Source organism: Oncorhynchus clarkii, chromosome 12 (genome assembly GCF_045791955.1).
Source record: "Oncorhynchus clarkii lewisi isolate Uvic-CL-2024 chromosome 12, UVic_Ocla_1.0, whole genome shotgun sequence".
Classification (NCBI taxonomy): domain Eukaryota; kingdom Metazoa; phylum Chordata; class Actinopteri; order Salmoniformes; family Salmonidae; genus Oncorhynchus; species Oncorhynchus clarkii.
In genome coordinates this window covers 65,432,185-65,451,505 of record NC_092158.1, presented here as the reverse complement: position 1 = coordinate 65,451,505, position 19,321 = coordinate 65,432,185, and the positions used below count along the sequence as shown (strand labels likewise).

The following is a 19,321-nucleotide window of genomic DNA, read 5'->3' as shown; positions in this document are numbered from 1 at the left end:
TGTCTCTTCCCCAGCCGCCAGGCAGCACTGGGACGTCTGACACAGCGGTGATGGAGGAGACAGGGTTCTGTCATCAGTGAAGCCTAGAGATTTGTCCTCCAACACAGAGAACCTGGCGGTGCTGTACGCGCTGGTCACCATGTCTGAGCAAATACGGCTGATGTGCTCGTCTGAGAGGAAGGACCCTGGGTTGATTCTCTGTCCAATGTCAACCATCTCCAAGAGACTCTGACTTTCAGAGCTTTCTCTAGCTGCAGCTACAGCAGAATTCAACACCATGGGGATGTTCTTGAGAATGCCTGAGAGATGAGCCCCCATCTCAGGGTCGCTGGTGTCTTCTGATGTCATAGTCCATACCCCCTGTAGAACCACAGCCAATACCCTGCTGGCCATGTGTTCTAACTCAGCATCCGTCCTCACCTCTCCACCTAAAAGGGATCCAAGGGGCTGTCTCCCCAGAAGGCGACCAGTAGCTTCACCCTGGCCTGTGAGGAAGCTGGACATTTTGCGGATGATTCTCAGTCTCTCTGGGGAGGCACCAGAGTGTGGAGGTGTTGATGATGTTGATGTTGATGGGGCCTGTAGCAGCGAGGCCTCTGATGGGGTCCTTCTCTGTGGATCCTGCTTAGTGCTGGAGGAGGTCCTAGAGGATCTGGAGGTGGATCTGCTTCTCAGAGCTTTGCACAGGGAGATGGAAGGGAGGAGAACTTCAGTGGTGACGGTCAACACCCAGTCGATGATGCCATCCGAGGCGTGACTCAGGTCCTCCAAACTAATCTGAATTTTGAAGAAAGGAGCAAATAAAAACATTTCAGTGGAGGTTCCTTTTTAACCAATGTGTTGTTGAGACGTTGAATCAATTCATAACGCTTTAGTCGGCAATGAGATACATGGGAACCTTTTTCAATGTGACTGAAAGGATAGTTACTGAAATCTCTGAACTAATATTTTATATTAATAACTAATACCTTAAAGGGGCAATCAGCAGTAGAAAAAGTAACAAAACAGAATGCCCCTGTTTCAATAAAAAGCTGAGGGATGGGTTTGTAGAAATGTAACCACTTTCAAATTCATAAATAGAGGATGCCAAGGATTGAACATCCATGATATCAAGACTTTTGTTTTGATCTTGTTTTGAGCCATGTTTTGGGCTTGTTTACATTTACTTTGCTTACAAATAAATACAAACAAGCTTATATTTTGGGTTCTGATGGGGTACGGCAGTCAAACTAAGCTCATGAGGCATTTATAACTTATGTACCCATTGATTCTTGAAGAATATATAATTAATTTATAAGTTCAAAAATCGATATCGCACCGACTGATTGCCCCTTTAACTCTACATAATGGTTAGACTCACCACACCATGTAGACATTCATTCGCGATCCTCTGTTCTCTGAGATTGTCAACAGGGAGATTATGTAGTTATAATTACCTGCACTTCGTTCATTTGTAACATATTTCACACTAGGCTTCTTATTATATTACATTTAATTAAAATAAAACAAATGTTATATTTTTTTAGGGAACTTCTTTTGTGGAGTGGTTATACACAATAAAAAACGACACATATAAAAAACCATCAGTTTACATACACTGTAACTGAACTTACTCCGCAGACAGTTTCTGTAGTACACTGAAGCCCTGTTGGGAGCGCTGTTTGCTTGGTTTCTGAGGACGCTGCTCTCCACTGACTCTGGATCCAGAGGCCACTACAGCCTGACTTGTCTCCCTACAGCCAGAGGAACTGGAGGAAGACTGGAGGTGGACAGTATCATCATTCATGCGTGCATTCCAAGTGGCACCTTATTCACTATATAGTGCACTCCTTTTGACTAGGCCTGTTCAAAAATAGTCAGGCCCTAGTCAAAAGCAGTGTACTACATAGTGGATAGCGTGCCATTTTAGACAAAACGTGTGACTTATGAAAAAACTATTTTCAGTGTATATAAATTACATTTCTCATTCCAGTCAAGCAGCCCAACACTTACATTAATGGGCAAAATGTCAGAAAACTGCCAGTTGTACTTGAGTAAAGTGATAAGAGAGATCAAGTGCTGTCAATTACCTGATAGATAGGCAGATTACAAAACCATGCATCTGCTGTTACAACAATGAAACATTGTGGGCTACTTACAGTGCTATGCTGGTCCTCCATCCCTGGGACTTGAGGGTTTGTATCAGTCATATAGGCAACTGGATTTTTAAAAAGAAAAGTAATTTGCGAGAAAAGCTAAAAACAAGAGAACATCATCTTAATCTCATAATTTATAATTATTACTCATGGGATCTCTTGAATTTCTCCAGTTGTTGATCCAAGGACCTAAAAATATACTTAAACTATACGAATCCACAACAGCCTACAGAAAACAAGATCTGCGTATGTGAGAAAAGTGATCGATAAACCTATTTTAGAATACAGTTCATGTCACTAGAACTTTAGAATTGTATTTCACTAGAATTATATTTCTATGGCAATTGCCTTTGTGACGTCACTGGTCAAAACCCAAGTGGCGGTCCCGTGCGTTCGCATTGATGTGAGTAGCTTTATCGGTGTGAGCCCATTATGGAAATCAATCACCTACCATCAAGTCAAAACACGTTCAGTTTAGTTTCTCATGATTCACTACTCAAATATTCCCTTATCTCCACTAGATGGAGGCAAAGCTTTGAAGTGAATTTGCAGGTGGCGCTCATACTAGATTTATATCACATGTTCTGTCTGATCTAAATAATTACATACTTCAACGAAAAAAACAACAACAACTGAATACATTTACGGTAACACTTCCTTTAAAGGGGTCCTTGTTGCATTGTAATGACATGCGTAATTATACTGTAACAAGTATTGTAGTTAACTGTATCACCTCATAGTTACAGTGTAATTGTGTTCTGTAATTACAGAAGTGTAACAATGAATGCTTGTTACCATGCTTGTTACAAGTGGGCAGGTTTCTACTAAATTCACCAATTTATTGTTTTACTTCTTCTCAGATGGCTCCGATTCATTAGCAACTGTGACAAAGGTTGGGATCCTTTGTGGATGCCCTGGGTGTCTGAGAGATTATAGCCTATGTTCAATAGGCTCTAATTACTTACCACCCATGAATATGCACTGTTCAAAATATATCTCCAGTCAACCTTGTAGCACTTGCCCCCAAAATAAAGCATACCATCGGGATTAACTTGGTTGAGTTTACAAAAACAGATCCAGATGAGGAATAAGACACTAATTACTCGTTTTTACACAGGATTTAGCTAGTTAAAATAAAGTGTATCTTGTGGGGTACTTACTTGTAACTCATGTGTACTTATACAGTACAGTACATTACCCGTCCTGACAACCTGGCCCTCATTTTTTTACTTTCTGGAAGGGCCATCCAACTGCCAAATAAACACACTAGTACACCACAGAGTACATGTAATATCAGCATAAGTACAATGTCATTACTATGAATTACACAGGATATGGCCTTTTCTATAATTACTTAGGCCTACTACTCATTACCAAGTGAAAATACATACAAACAATAGATGAGCTTCTTCTTTAGTCAACGTTATTGCAACATGTAAAAAATACCTAACATTTCTTGAAAAAAAAAAAAAGTTTTATTGTTTGTTACATTTTTATTGTTAGATTAATGATTTGATTAATTAGATTAAACCAAGATATAACATCAAAATAACTATTCTAGTGGTGAATCAAATATGTAGCCTATAGAATCGTGAGTAGCCAGATAGCTAATTTAGAAAAATTGGATTGTCTTTTTCTCCTCTTTTTTATATTACAAGTAACAATGGAAATCAACAACTCTGTCTCTGTCTTCCTTTGTTTCTTTCTTGTCCTAGAGTCTGCGACCATGTGAAAATCTGCGGTAGAGAAGAAGAATGTATGACAATTTAGCATTAGACACTACGTTACCCTATGCTAGTTATCATCATCATGTGTTCAATAGTTTAGGCCTATAGCTAGAGAGGCCAAGCAAGCTACCTAGCTAGTTCTTGTGTTATCCTGCATATTATGTTAGGGAACGCCTACTCTGTGTAGTGTGCGTGGGCAATGACTCAATTTGCCCTTCTTAACAACCCCATTTTTAAAAACTTTGGCAAAGTGTAAAGTCTACTAAACTTAGTCCACTGAGTCTGTTTGTAACATATTGTAGTCTTGGGAACAGAAAACTGTATTGAGATTGACTGTTTAATCAGCAGAATGTCCAGTTCCAACTCGCTCCTTATCTCCCACTGCCAGCTACTGAGCTTCCTATCCCCACCATATTTGTCTGGGAGAGGAAACTCCAACCGGATGCTTCACATTTATACTTCCGATGAAACAGCTGGGCCATTGTGGCTTACTGGTGCTCTTCCATGCCGTCCCTAAGAGGGCTGAGTCACTCGTGATCTTCCTGTCCGGGTTGGCGCCACCCTTTGGGTTTGTGCCATGGGGGAGATCTTCGTGGGCTATACTCGGCCTTGTCTCAGGATGGTAAGTTGGTGGTTGAAGATATCCCTCTAGTGGTGTGGGGGCTGTGCTTTGGCAAAGTGGGTGGGGTTATATCCTGCCTGTTTGGCCCTGTCTGGGGGTATCGTCGAATGGGGCCACAGTGTCTCCTGACCCCTCCTGTCTCAGCCTCCAGTATGTATGCTGCAATAGTTCATGTGTCAGGGGGCTAGGGTCAGTCTGTTATATCTGGAGTATTTCTCCTGTCTTATGCGGTGTCTTGTGGGAATTTAAGTATGCTCTCTAATTAGCTCTCTTTTTCTCTCTCTTTCTTTCTCTCTTTCTTTCTTTCTCTCCTTTATTTCTTTATTTCCCTCTCTCGGAGGATCTGAGCCCTAGGACCATGCCTCAGGACAACCTGGCCTGATGACTCCTTGCTGTCCATAGTCCACCTGGTTGTGCTGCTGTTCCAGTGTCAACTGTTCTGCCTGTTCCTATGGAACCCTGACCTGTTCACCGGACATGCTACTTGTCCCAGACCTGCTGTTTTCAACTCTCTAGAGACAGCAGGAGTGGTAGAGATACTCTGAATGATCGGCTATGAAAAGCCAAATGACATTTACTCCTGAGGTGCTGACCTGTTGCACCCTCTACAACCACTGTGATTATTATTATTATTTGACCCTGCTGGTCATCTATGAACATTTGAACAACTTGGCCATGTTCTGTTATAATCTCCACCCAGGACAGCCAGAAGAGGACTGGCCACCCCTCATAGCCTGGTTCCTCTCTAGGTTTTTTCCTAGGTTCTGGCCTTTCTAGGGAGTTTTTCCTGCCACCATGCTTCTACACCTACATTGCTTGCTGTTTGGAATTTTAGGCTGGGTTTCTGTACAGCACTTTGTGACATCAGCTGATGAAGGACTTTATAAATACATTTGATTGATTGATTGATTGTTCTATCTGCGCTAACACTAATAAATTAGTGTTTAGCTACATTGAAAAGGAACTCGCGTTACTCATAGTGTGTGTTGACACACCTAGCTGGCTAGCTATGAATGACGATGGCTTTTCAAGTCACTCAGAAGTGCTATTTGCAGAGTTAATTTTTTAAGCTATTCCCCAGTGACCAAAAATAAGCAACATACTGTATGGGCAGTATGTTGCTTTTGTCTGTCAGCTGTTTAGAGTGCTCATTGCTTTGTTTTTCAGGTGTGCACTGGCATTGATATTCTCTGTGTCGTCCGTGGCCACAAGAAGTAGACCATTTATTTAGCTTTATTATTTTTTATCAATATTTGTGTTCTTTCCTGGATCACCTGATGATGATCGACAATATCACTAGACAGCTAGCCTTCAGCTAGACACCAATACACATCCAATCCATCTAACAAGTAGGCTATAAGCCATGACAGTAGCCGAGGCCTAAATATAGTTGACTCTTTCGGTTAGAAGCATTCGATTTTGCAATGGCAGATTTGTGTGCCGAGATAACGGTGTTTACTGCGCTGCGAAACATAATGAAATGTTAAGTAGGCATAGTTACACTTACAGTGCATTTCTCCATGATCCATGATCCAGATCTCCATGATCCAGCATTCCTATTGGGTTTAAGTTCAATGCTCTAAGTTCACTGTTCCTAGGCCGTTATTGTAAATAAGTATTTGTTCATAACTGACTTGCCTAGTTAAATAATAAAAAAATAAAAACATTTAATCGGAGTTTACACACCTATTTATTTTACCACACTAGGCTACATTACTGGCTACCAGTAGGCCAATTTGAAGTTCAAGTTCGGATGTTGGCATTATTTTGGAGTGGATGAATATACAGGCACCCTACTTTTTGAAGTGGTTTGTTTGACAATCAGATAATAAAAGCTAATTCATCCATTAAATTACACCTTTACCATTAGGACCATTATAAAAATGTGCACGAGTTCACCCAATCATAGCCGTGGGAAGTAGGGGGGCTGAGGGTATTGCAGCACCACTTGAAAATATCAACAACAAAAAAATATTTGTGAAAATTAAAATTATTTTAAATTTAATTTGTTAATGTTTTATTCTCAAAAGTAGTGCACTGGACCTTATAGTAGTCTTGTATTAGCGGGTGGACAACATTTTTACTGAGGATATTAGTTTCCAGACCGGGCTAGTTGAAAATGTGTTTAACTAGCCTGCTGGCTAGTGACATTTTGTCTTATCTAATATCTCAGGGCACAGACTTTGCACCAGGGCAGCTGGGCTAGTAAGAATGGTGGTCTACTAGCTCAACTGTCCAGTGCCCAAAATCCTTATGTTTCGTTCCAAGTGGGGAACAAGCGTGATTGCACATTGGATGATGCCTTCTCAGCATGGATGAGTAGTATGTTGATATTTGTTGCTTACTTTATAAGTGTTTATGTCATGTATTGTCATATTATGTCTTGTTCCTGTTCTTTCTCTTCACTCCGTCTCCCTCTGCTGGTCGTATTAGGTTACCTTCTCTTCCTCTCCTTCCCCCAGCTGCTCCTCATCTTCTCTAACTACCTCGTTCACCCTTTTCCCACCTGTTCCCTTTTTTCCCTCTGATTAGGTCTCTATTTCTCTCTCTGTTCCTGCTTCTGTCTTTGTCAGATTCTCGTTTGAGTTTCTCATGCCAGAACCAAACTATCGTCTCGTTTGCTTCAGCCTTGTCCTGTCCTGTCGGAATCTGCCTATTCATCTGATGCTACGTGTGATCAGGTACCTCTGTCCTCTACAACCCAGCTATTCTCCTCTGCTGCTAGAAGGGGACTCTAACCCAGCTATTCTCCTCTGCTGCTAGAAGGGGAACTCTTCTGTGATATTCAGAAGGACTTTATGATTTATTTGTCGCCCTCTCTGCGGGTTGTTTATTTTGCCATCATACATTTGAAGAGGATCTATGTCTTACCTGTGTTTTGACATTAAAGGACTCTGTTTTTGTTAAACCGCTTTTGGGTCCTCACTCACGTGCATAACAGTTTACTAAACAGTACATTCTAAATAGTATATAGTACGATTAGTACGCAGTATGCAGTTTAAGTCAATAGTAGGCAAGGCAGATTTTGGAGAAGGCCACAGTGTTGCCTTCCAAAGCCAAACATGAATTTGTAATTTTATTGAACAAGCTTTTTCAAATTCAGCTCACTTCCAGCAAAGTTTGTTGAGTGAACAAACATTCATACTATAGCTGAATGTCTTGTCTTTCTGAAGTCCACCCCACTCACAGAATAACACTAATCAAACCATGTTTATGTTGTTTATTTTACAGTGAAGGCAAACATGAATTTGTATTTTGACTCAAGTTTTTATACATTCAGCTCACTGTTAGCAAAGTTTGTTGAGTGAACACACATGTACACGTTAGCTACATTTATTGTCCTTCTAAAGTCCACCCAACTCACAGAAAAGAGCTGATTAAGCAATTGGTTAAGTTGTCTGTTTTACAGTGTAGTTGCAGCGACTCAATCAACCATCTGTCAGCCCAGTCACTATTATTATCCCATGTGATTGTGATTAGTACACTAGCATATGGCTGTCTAACCGATGCTCAAAGTTTAAGTTGAGGGAAACAATGTGTTGCGTGTATTTTGACAAAATATCCACTTTATTCTTATCAAAACATAATTTGACATGTAAATCATTTTTAGGTGAAAGAAATAGATCACAAAAAGACTGTTCTTTTTGCAAAATTAATCCTATAGTAAGTTAGCATATTCTGTCAAATGAAAATATAAAGTTCCCTTATATAATGTGCAACTTTTTTTCCAAAGTACAATCCACATTAGTACTGAAAAGCTGATTTACTATAATTTGATTGCAGTATCGTTTAGTTTTTAGGAGTTTGAGGAAAATATATATTTTGTCATATTTTTGTGGTGAAAACAACTGCCATTTAAAGGGGCAGTACACCATCATTTAAAATATACTTAATTTTATTGAAAAAAAGTGATTCATCCATTGATCCTGAGAGACAATGACCAAAAATATGGCTTAATTGTCTTTATTTACTTACTCCACAGCCAACTGTAGCTGCTAGTGAAACAATGGGAGTGTTAGGGCCTATAGCAGGATGTGTCAAAAAGCATGCACAAATCCTCAAAGTCACTTCAAACCAAATGTTATAGCAACCAAAATACCATAACAAGATGTACATATAGAATATTCTGGGATATTATTGGAATTATTGTATTTATATACCATTTTCCGTAGAATATCTATTTTTCGAAGAATACACACCAATACAGCTCTATGTGTACATTCAGAGGGTAGTTTATTTCTCTATTACACTCCTACCAAGTATGCATTCCACTGACAAGACTTTTATGAGCTGTTTTGACTTCAACTAAGTATACATCTAAGGTAACTTTTATTTTGTACAATGTCATACCTAGTTATAACCAGTTATAACCATAGGTGAGTACATAACGTGCTCCATCTCTGTAGGTGATCTGTCTATCAGGTCCATCTCCACCCTCTAAGGATATGTATAACTTAACATTAACTTAACATTGTCTACAGAGAAACATGGATTCAAATAAATACTTTTTTCGATTTGCCTTAGAATAACCACTTTTTTGGAGAACAGAATACACAACAATACAGCGCTCTGTGTAGATTCTGAGTCTGAGTTCTGTATTGCATTTCTATCAACGATAACCATATCGGTGTGATCGAGGCGTTAGGCCAAGACAGTAAGCCTGCCAAAATGAAATAGCAATTGCGAACTTGATCAAATGTTTCTGGAGGAGAATGTTTTATTTTGCAGTGACACTTGCGATATCTGACCGTTTCTGAACGACAACAACCGCACATTTTTGGGGGACCTGTAAAAAGATCGTTTGAATTCAATAGTGTTTTGCGTTTACTTTTTCCCGATATTAAATATGTTGCGCTGCCTGTGAATTCTGAAACCTTGTCTACTCGATAAAAAAAAGACTAGTCTACAGTAGGCCCACTTACAGTTGTAGCCTACACACTTCAATGTAAAAGATCAACTTTCCTTTCACCTGTTAAATTCTACTGTATGTTTGCCTATAAACCGCGCTCCCTTTCGCTACAAAACATAACATTATAATATCTAGTATGCACAATTAAAGATGCGCATGGTAATTTGTTGTACGTCTACTTTGGGAATACGAACTCATCATGGCCAGAAAAGGTGAGGAATTTATTTTGCAATGGTTATGATAGTGTGTATGCATTATGTTTATACATTAAAGTGTCTACTCGAGAATTTGACGTTACAGTATTCAGATGCACTAGCCTAAAAACGTCAATGGAAAAGGTTAACCGTCTGTTTTTACCATGTTAACCGTCTGTTTTTACCATTAAACTGTGCTTCGGATAACAGCAAATTATTGCATCTTGTTATTACATTTAGCTACCTATGTTTTGTTGTTATGAATAAGAGTTATTTTATATTCCTGCACAAGACTACTAGGCTACTTTTTCCTTCTTGCAATGCAATACTTTGACCACTAGAAATTGTGTGTAGTCTACGCATGGTCTAACGTTTTTCGGGGAATAAGTACATTCTCAAATCAAGTTCAGTTTTTATAAATGCCAACTTTTGCGTGAAAACTAGACTCGCATTTTTTGGGATATATTTTGTGTATAAACAACGTTTATAAATTAGACCCGAGCACATCTGCACACTAGAGAAATCGTCCTTCTGTAATGAATACTCGGGGAGAAAAAGGTGTAGATTCACGCACAGATTGTGGCAGGTGTTTATTTCGCGTTCTCAGAAGTCAGGAATCGTGGTCACAGGCAGTCAATGGTCGTCATACACAGGTAGGCAAATAGGCAGGTGAATCCAAACGAGGACTGAAAACTATAACTGGTTCTCACAAACGAGCTAGGAAAAGGCTTAGTAGAGTCAACACGAACAATACCTCACGAAGGCACACAACGAAACAGAACACAAGGTTGACTAAGAAAATAAATACAGAACCTTAGACCTTCCATCACCCATTGAAGCTTATTCTCGAAGCTTATTCTCTGTCCACAGTTGTTTAGTATCCCTAAATATAATGCTAATGTCAGAGGGAAATTGGAAATATAACATTTGTCAATATGATAGTTTATGGTCAAATGATCAATCCAGGAATATACTTGAATATGCAGTTATTATATGTGCACTTTACACTTAATATTCCTTAATATACCTTGATTGTTGTTTTGCTCAGCCTATTTGTTGTAAGATTATGTGTAAGATTGTCTACATGATTTTCATCAAAGGCTAACTCATAGTCCACTGAGTTACCACTCATTTAAAATTGACCACCAGCTCAAGAACATGCTTCATCTGAACTTTAAACACCTGTGACATCATTTTAAAATACTGTATCACATTTCCTTACAGGAACAAGTAAGTACTTCCATCTCTCTTCCTGAGAAAAGGGTTTTTGTAGATGACAAGTATGTAGTGGTGTAATTTGCATCAATATACAGTTTTCATAGACCCTATCTTGCCCATTGATTGTGTTACAGAAACAGTGCCTTGTTACCACGCTGGTTGCTTAGGAAAGAACCAGCCAAGGTTGACAAAGTAGCTTGTTCTCCTTTCTGACTGTATGGATCTTACACCTTACACTGTAACAAATTGCTGTACATTTAAAGCATTTTTTTTACAGTTAGCTACTGTAATTCTATATTACAGTACAGTACTGTAAAGAGCAATGCATTATGTTGGCTCACTGGCATTCCAATTTACAATAACATTTTACAGTAAAGTAGTATAATTCTGTGGATTATGGTGCATTGTGGGAAAATGTTGTGAGCAAGGAAAGAATCTCTGGCTCATTAACATATTTTGAGGGGGGCCTTGTAAGTGGCTATATTTGTTGCACCCCTTAGTGAGAATGCTGTACCCCACAGAATACAGTACCATACCATATATTTCTAGTCTAAAATCTTTTTTTCCTGTAAATCTAAAGTAATTTACTGGCTACTATGCTGCCAGTAATTTACTGTAAATCAGTACCACCCCACAGAATACAGTACCAGATTTATTTTAAGGGGAGTTCAAAAATCCTTTTAAACACTAGTGGGTGCATGCTATTGTTGTTTTGGGCTCATTAACATATTTTGAGACGTGCCTTGTTAGTGGCTATATTTGTTGCACACGTTAGTGACTTCTGTAACAGTTGACTTCTGCAACCGTAAAAGCCTTGGTTTCATGCATGTTAACATTAGAAGCCTCCTCCCTAAGTTTGTTTTATTCACTGCTTTAGCACACTCTGCCAACCCTGGTGTCCTAGCCATGTCTGAATCCTGGCTTAGGAAGGCCACCAAAACCCCTAAAATTTCCATCCCCAAATATACCATTTTCCGACAAGATAGAACTGCCAAAGGGGGCGGAGTTGAAATCTACTGCAGAGATAGCCTGCAGAGTTCTGTCATACTATCCAGCTCTGTGCCCAAACAATTTGAGCTTCTACTTTTAAGAATTCACCGTTCCAGAAATAAGTCTCTCACCGTTGCCGCTTGCTATAGACCACCTTCTGCCCCCAGATGTGCCCTGGACACCAAATGCGAATTGATTGCCCCCCATCTATCGTCAGAGTTCGTACTGTTAGGTGACCTAAACTGGGAGTAAAATCTAAACTAGATGCCCCCAATCTTACACAAATGATCAATGAACCTACCAGATACAACCCCAAATCCGTAAACACGGGCACCCTCATAGATATCATCCTAACCAACCTTCCCTCCAAATACAACTCTGCTGTTTTCAACCAAGATCTCAGCGATCATTGCCTGCATCCGTAATGGGTCAGCGGTCAAGCGACCTCCACTCATCACTGTCAAACGGTCCTTGAAACACTTCTAATCGACCTGGCCCGGGTATCCTGGAAGGATATTGACCTCATCCCGTCAGTAGAGGATGCCTGTTTTTTTTTAAATGCCTTCCTCACCATCTTAAACAAGCATGCCCCATTCAAGAAATTTAGAACCAGGAACAGATATAGCCCTTGGTTGTCTCCAGACCTGACTTCCCTTAACCAACACAAAACATTCTATGGTGTTCTGCATTAGCATCGAACAGCCCCTGCGATATGCAATATACACAGGCAGTTAGAAAAGCCAAGGCTAGCTTTTTCAAACAGAAATTTGCTTCCTGCAACACAAACTCAAAAAAGTTCTGGGACACTGTAAAGTCCATGGAGAATAAGAACACCTCCTCCCAGCAGTCCACTGCACTGGGGATAGGAAACGCTGTCACCTCCGATAAATCCACTATAATTGAGAATTTCAATAAGCATTTTTCTACGACTGGCCATGCTTTCCACCTGGCTAACACTACCCCGGTCAACTGCACTGTACCCCCCACAGCAACTCACCCAAGCCTTCCCCATTTCTCCTTCTCCCAAATCCAGTCAACAAATCAGCCGGGCTAGACAATCTGGACCCTCTCTTTCTAAAATTGGCTGCCAAAATTGTTGCAACCCCTATTACTAGCCTATTCAACCTCTCTTTCGTGTCATCTGAGATTCCCAAAGATTGGAAAGCACCCGCGGTCATCCCCCTCTTCAAAGACGGGGGACACTCTTGACCCAAACTGCTACAGACCTATATCTATCCTACCCTGCATTTCTAAGGTCTTCGAAAGCCAAGTCAACAAACCGATTACTGACCATTTCGAATCCCACCGCACCTTCTCCGCTATGCAATCTGGTTTCAGAGCTGGTCATGGGTGCACCTCAGCCACGCTCAAGGTCCTGAACGATATCTTAATTGATAATTGATAAGAAACAATACTGTGCAGCCGTACTCATTGACCTGGCCAAGGCTTTCGATTCTGTCAATCACCACATTCTCATCGGCAGACTCGATAGCCTTGGTTTCTCAAATGATTGCCTCGCCTGGTTCACCAACTACTTCTCTGATAGAGTTCAGTGTGTCAAATCGGAGGGCCTGTTGTCCAGACCTCTGGCAGTCTCTATGTGGGTGCCACAGGGTTCAATTCTCGGGCCGACTCTTTTCTCTGTATACATCAATGATGTCGCTCTTGCTGCTGGTGATTCCCTGATCCACCTCTACGCAGACGACACCATTCTGTATACTTCTGGCCCTTCTTTAGACACTGTGTTAACTAACCTCCAGACGAGTTTCAATGCCATACAACTCTCCTTCCGTGGCCTCCAACTGCTCTTAAATGCAAGTAAAACTAAATACATGCTCTTCAACCGTTCGCTACCCGCACCTGCCCGCCCGTCCAACATTACTACTCTGGATGGTTCTGACTTAGAATATGTGGACAACTACAAATACCTAGGTTTCTGGTTAGATTGTAAACTCTCCTTCCAGACTCACATTAAGCATCTCCAATCCACAATTAAATCTAGAATTGGCTTCCTATTTCGCAACAAAACATCCTTCACTCATGCTGTCAAACATACCCTCGTCAAACTGACTATCCTACCGATCCTTGACTTCGGCGATGTCATTTACAAAATAGTCTCCAACACTCTACTCAGCAAATTGGATGCAGTCTATCACAGTGCCATCTGTTTTGTCACCAAAGCCCAATAAAATACTTACCACTGCGACCTGTATGCTCTCGTTGGCTGGCCCTCGCTTCATATTCGTCGCCAAACCGACTGGCTTCAGGTCATCTATAAGTCTTTGCTAGGTAAAGCCCCGCCTTATCTCAGGTCACTGGTCACCATAGCAGCACTCACCCATTGCACGCGCTCCAGCAGGTATATTTCACTGGTCACCCCCAAAGCCAATTCCTCCTTTGGCCGCCTTTCCCTCCAGTTCCCTGCTGCCAATGACTGGAACGAATTTCAAAAATCACTGAAGCTGGAGACTCATATCTCCCCCTCTAACTTTAAGCACCAGCTGTCAGAGCAGCTCACAGATCACTGCACCTGTACATAGCCTATCTGTAAATAACCCATCCAACTACCTCATCCCCATACTGTTATTTTATTTTTTCACCCCAGTATCCCTACTTGCACATTCATCTTCTGCACATCTGTCACTCCAGTGTTTAATTGCTAAATTGTAATTATTTCGCTACTATGGCCTATTTATTGCCTTACTTCGCCTCATTTACACACACTGTATATAGACTTTCTTTTTATGTTATTGACTGTATGTTTGTTTATTCCATTCCTCTGTGTTGATTTTTGTGTCGCACTGCTTTGCTTTATCTTGGCCAGGTCGCAGTTGTAAATGAGAACTTGTTATCAACTGGCCTACATGGTTAAATAAAGGTGACAAAAAAATTGTTTTAAAGAGTGCTGTACCAATTTAACTGAAATGTGGTAGTAGTTCCCTGTCAAGTTATTGTATATAGGGGACAGATCAGAGTGGCAGCAAGTGTTTTGCCAAGCCATTTTCGTATGTTTTTCCCTGTAATCACGGCCAGTTTGGAAGCCTTTGTGTTAGTCCTAGAAGTGCAAGTGATATAAAATACCAAATATTCATAAATATGGTGTAATATACAAACACCTAGCAGCCAACCTGCTTGCACCAATCCCATGTAATTACAGTAAAATACCAATACTACAATAACAGTAGCAATTACTTAAAGTATAGTAAGCTAATTTTACAGTATTGTTCTGTATTGTTGCTATGATATTACAGTAAATTAGAGAAAGTTAGTGGTAAATTACTGTGACTATTACCGTGTCATACTTTGCACTAGTCAGAGATGGGCAAAAAATACATCAAAAGGTATCTTGACACAAATACAAAATACTTCGAAGACCAATGTATCCTTCAATACAAAAACCTTCTCAGTAACGGATACAGAAACGTTTTACTTGCTGTGACTTTGGAGAGTGTCTGCTAAATGACCAAAATTGAAATGTAAAAATGATAAACAAGAACATATCACAGTCATAGCAAGTAAACGTTTTTTTTTTTTTTTACCATTACTGAGAATGTTAAAGTTAAGTGGGCTATTTGCAAGTTTATTTTGTGTTAGAAAACACAAAATACATATATAAAAAAAAACTGTCACAAAATAGATTAATTGTACGGTAGGCCAGTGAAATACAAATGACAGAGTAGGTATTGAAATACCTATATCAAATGCTTTTAACAGAAATAGTGCACGTAGTTGGCACTAGTTACCTACACTGTACATCTACAACGGTGTATTAACCACTGTGCTTCCACTAATGCACTGTCAAGTCTAGAAATACAACATGTTGGTGTAGTCAGGTGTTACAGTAATATATCGCTTACATTTGTGTGTCAGTAAAGGTCCTGTAAATCTACAGTCATTTACTGGCTTCTGTGCTGCCATTATTTTACTGTACATTTGCAGATACCTACTGGCTACTGTACTGTCTGTAATTTACTGTAAAAATTATAGCAAATGTTTTACAGTGTGCTTTTGGTCTGTTTGTCTGTGCCTAAGCATGTCAAGGCTCAGTCAGCTCATAAAAGGTTGGGTAAGGTAGGGTAAAGGTCATCTATGAAGTTGGAGAGTGTGCTTGCAAACACTCACAAGCACATTAGACTTAACCAAGTAATGTGACCAAACCATAGACCAGTCATTTAAGGTTGATATTAATGCATGGTCTGTTGTACATATTTTTTAGAAGGGCTAGGCCCCTTAATTGTTTAAATTTGTCCTGGGCCCCCTATTGGCTAACACCTGCCCTGGCAAGTGGCAACACATTGCCATGAGTGCTTGTGCTCTAAATTTCAGCAATTGTTACTGGTCAGGCAAGTCATTTAAGCTACTCAGAGGTGTCAAACATTCGTGCCATTCATGCTTTGTTGTTGGTGTTGTTGATAGGATGATCATAGGATTATAACCCTTGGGAGAGATTATTTAATACAGATTTCAGCTTGATGGATGTTCATGTATGATACATGTGAATGTACAGAATGTGTGCTTTCATATCCATCTGGGTTCTCGTCTACTTTCTCTACCACAGTTAGAATACAACAGAGCACAATCAGACCTGGAGTGACTAAGGGGGCAGCTGAAATTGACGAGGGGGCACAATTTTTGTTGCGTTCTTGCTTTGGAATTATATTGAATTCTGCTTATATCACGCTATACCACAATAAACATAAAGTTCAAATGCGGAGACTCCGAGATCATTGAGCGCTTTTGAAGTGACAGGTTGGTGTGAAATCCTTTGCCTATCTCCGCTGTGCTGTATCAGCACAATGAACAGCGTAAGGCCATTTTGGTAATGAATATAGGCTATAAGATAGATAGGCTGCTTGTAATAGGTGAATTACCCTATGTGAATGTAGGCATGCACACAGCTGTCTTACCAAAATAATGCAAACTAAATGTTGAAAGTAGTAGCCTAGTTATTCATGCATGCAAACAAACATACTGAACAGCACTTTGGCTTACAATATCAACACAACTGCAAATGCAAACGAATACCAACAAAACAGTGGTATCTCGTAGTAGGCCAGGTAAACAAAATATCAGATCGATAAAGTCATGGCACAATCTATATTTAGGCTAGTTACATTAACAGTAAACGAATGCAGTAAATAAAAGACGAATAGTTTAATCTTTTTCACATCTAGAAAGTCGGCTCTCTGGGCCTCTACCAGTTGGCTGTTGCGTTCACTGAATCGTTCTGACATTTCACCAATGACAGCATCCAACGTGCTGAAGAACAGTGTTTTACACTCAGTCTTTACTCCTCTGTCTGTGTCGGCCTACTGTACTGTCCACCACGTATTGCTGGATATTAATACTTACATAATGTTGTCATTTTCTTGGGGCTGTTTGTGCGTCAGTACCACAGGCACTGCACTATGCCCAAATTGCTTTGAACTCGATGTTACACCTCAGCTTCTCAATGCACTCCAACGCACTGTGGACCACTTTGACTCTAGTGTAAAGATCTGTTGCTTTTGCCTGGAGTCATTTGTTTGGAGGATCGAAAAGACTGAGGATTCTGGCTGTAAACCTTAATTCAGGGTCTGTCAACGCCTTCAACAGCCCTGTAGCCTCCAATCTTACTTATGTGTTGTGATATGATGTCAGAGGAACTTCTGTGACATCATCACATCACAAAACTTTTAACACCCATTGATACAGTAGCCAGGTGTCCGGTCCATCTTTGATCCAGGAGCCTTTTTAAGGTTTCTGCAGTGTACACGGCAGCCACTGTTGGTTAATAATTTGTAGTGAGTCACAGACATTAAGAAAGTCCTCCAGCACATTCTCAGACAACATTGCGTGAACTACTACTAAGTGAAGCTTGTTTTTCCCCGCTTTTTATGGAAACTCAAGGAGTCATACCTAACCGCCACAGTGGCTTTCCATAGCCCCTCTACACACACTACGGTGCGCTCTGTCCATTGTGCTGACACAGCGCAGCGGAGATACAGATATTGCGAAAACCTGTCACTCAATTATTTTAACCCATTTCCTATTTTTATATAGGGACATACAGTGCCTTGCGAAAGTATTCGGCCCCCTTGAACTTTGCGACCTTTTGCCACATTTCAGGCTTCAAACATAAAGATATAAAACTGTATTTTTTTGTGAAGAATCAACAACAAGTGGGACACAATCATGAAGTGGAACGACATTTATTGGATATTTCAAACTTTTTTAACAAATCAAAAACTGACAAATTGGGCGTGCAAAATTATTCAGCCCCTTTACTTTCAGTGCAGCAAACTCTCTCCAGAAGTTCAGTGAGGATCTCTGAATGATCCAATGTTTACCTAAATGACTAATGATGATAAATACAATCCACCTGTGTGTAATGAAGTCTCCGTATAAATGCACCTGCACTGTGATAGTCTCAGAGGTCCGTTAAAAGCGCAGAGAGCATCATGAAGAACAAGGAACACACCAGGCAGGTCCGAGATACTGTTGTGAAGAAGCTTAAAGCCGGATTTGGATACAAAAAGATTTCCCAAGCTTTAAACATCCCAAGGAGCACTGTGCAAGCGATAATATTGAAGTGGAAGGAGTATCAGACCACTGCAAATCTACCAAGACCTGGCCGTCCCTCTAAACTTTCAGCTCATACAAGGAGAAGACTGATCAGAGATGCAGCCAAGAGGCCCATGATCACTCTGGATGAACTGCAGAGATCTACAGCTGAGGTGGGAGACTCTGTCCATAGGACAACAATCAGTCGTATATTGCACAAATCTGGCCTTTATGGAAGAGTGGCAAGAAGAAAGCCATTTCTTAAAGATATCCATAAAAAGTGTTGTTTAAAGTTTGCCACAAGCCACCTGGGAGACACACCAAACATGTGGAAGAAGGTGCTCTGGTCAGATGAAACCAAAATTGAACTTTTTGGCAACAATGCAAAACGTTATGTTTGGCGTAAAAGCAACACAGCTGAACACACCATCCCCACTGTCAAACATGGTGGTGGCAGCATCATGGTTTGGGCCTGCTTTTCTTCAGCAGGGACAGGGAAGATGGTTAAAATTGATGGGAAGATGGATGGAGCCAAATACAGGACCATTCTGGAAGAGAACCTGATGGAGTCTGCAAAAGACCTGAGACTGGGACGGAGATTTGTCTTCCAACAAGACAATGATCCAAAACAGGGTAGCCTAGTGGTTAGAGCGTTGGACTAGTAACTGGAAGGTTGCAAGTTCAAACCCCCGAGCTGACAAGGAACAAATCTGTCGTTCTGCCCCTGAACAGGCAGTTAACCCACTGTTCCTAGGCCGTCATTGAAAATAAGAATTTGTTCTTAACTGACTTGCCTGGTTAAATAAAGGTAAAATAAAATAAAAAAAAAATTAAGCAAAATCTACAATAGAATGGTTCAAAAATAAACATATCCAGGTGTTAGAATGGCCAAGTCAAAGTCCAGACCTGAATCCAATCGAGAATCTGTGGAAAGAACTGAAAACTGCTGTTCACAAATGCTCTCCATCCAACCTCACTGAGCT

At 40.4% G+C, this 19,321-nt stretch overlaps 1 long non-coding RNA gene across 1 annotated transcript; it reads left to right on the top strand.

Annotated features, from left to right (window-relative positions):
* The first annotated feature begins 3,710 nt into the window (after positions 1-3,710).
* Positions 3,711-6,155, top strand: LOC139422142 (uncharacterized). The gene is made up of 3 exons (XR_011635711.1): positions 3,711-3,891; positions 4,251-4,484; positions 4,825-6,155. It is a non-coding gene; the product is annotated as an uncharacterized lncRNA (long non-coding RNA).
* Positions 6,156-19,321: the final 13,166 nt, after the last annotated feature.